Source organism: Etheostoma spectabile, chromosome 20 (genome assembly GCF_008692095.1).
Source record: "Etheostoma spectabile isolate EspeVRDwgs_2016 chromosome 20, UIUC_Espe_1.0, whole genome shotgun sequence".
NCBI classification, from domain to species: domain Eukaryota; kingdom Metazoa; phylum Chordata; class Actinopteri; order Perciformes; family Percidae; genus Etheostoma; species Etheostoma spectabile.
In genome coordinates, this window is record NC_045752.1 from 14469158 (window position 1) to 14470186 (window position 1029).

At 45.9% G+C, this 1029-nt stretch overlaps 1 protein-coding gene across 1 annotated transcript in view; it reads left to right on the forward strand.

The window, feature by feature from the left end:
* Nucleotides 1-1029, forward strand: part of bsdc1 (BSD domain containing 1) — an 8118-nt gene that overhangs the window by 3153 nt on the left and 3936 nt on the right. The gene's annotated exons all lie outside the window — the stretch shown is intronic.

A 1029-nucleotide genomic window follows, 5' to 3' on the forward strand; every position in this document is an offset into this window, starting at 1 on the left:
ACGTTTCTTGTAGTTGGCCACCAGGTTCACACATCTCAGGAGGGATTTTGTCCCACTCCACTTTGCAGATCTTTTCCAAGTCATTAAGGGTTTGAGGTTGACGTTTGGCAACTCAAACCGTCAGCTCTCTCCACAGATTTTCCATGGGATTAAGGTCTGGTCCTATGTTTTGGGTCATTGTCATGCTGGAATACCCATTCAGGACCCATTTTCAATGCCGTGGCTGAGGGAAGGAGGTTCTCACCCAAGATTTGACGGTACATGGCTCTGTCCATCGTCCCTTTTGATGTGAAGTTGTCCTGTCCCCTTTACAGAAAAACACCCCCAAAGCAGAATGTTTCCACCTCCATGTTTGACGGTGGGGATGGTTTTCTTGGGGTCATAGGCAGCATTCCTCCTCAAAAACACAGCGAGTTGAGTTGATGCCAAAGAGCTCCATTTTGGTCTCATCTGACCACAACGCTTCTTTCACCCGGTTGTCCTCTGAATCATTCAGATGTTCACTGGCATACTTCATACCGGCACTTATATGTGCTTTCTTGACCAGGGGACCTTGCGGGCATTGCAGGATTTCAGTCCTTAATGGCGTAGTGCGTTACCAATTGTTTTCTTGGTGACTATCGTCCCAGCTGAAAGGAAATCATTGACAAGATCCTCCGTGTAGTTCTGGGCTGATTCCTCACTGTTCTCATGTTCATTGCAACTCCACGAGGTGAGATGTTGGATGGAGCCCCAGGCTGAGGGAGATTGACAGTTCTTTTATGTTTCTTCCATTTGCAAATAATCACAACAATTGTTGCCAAGCTGCTTGGCAATGGTCTTGTAGCCCACTCCAGACTTGTGTAGGTCAACAATCTTGTCTCTGACATCCTTGGAGAGTTCTTTGGTCTTGGCCATGGTGGAGAGTTTGGAATATGATTAATTTATTGATTCTGTGGACAGGTGTCCGTTATACAGGTAACAAACTGAGATTAGGAGCACTCCCTTTTAAAAGTGTGCTCCTAATCTCAACTCGTTACCTGTATAAAA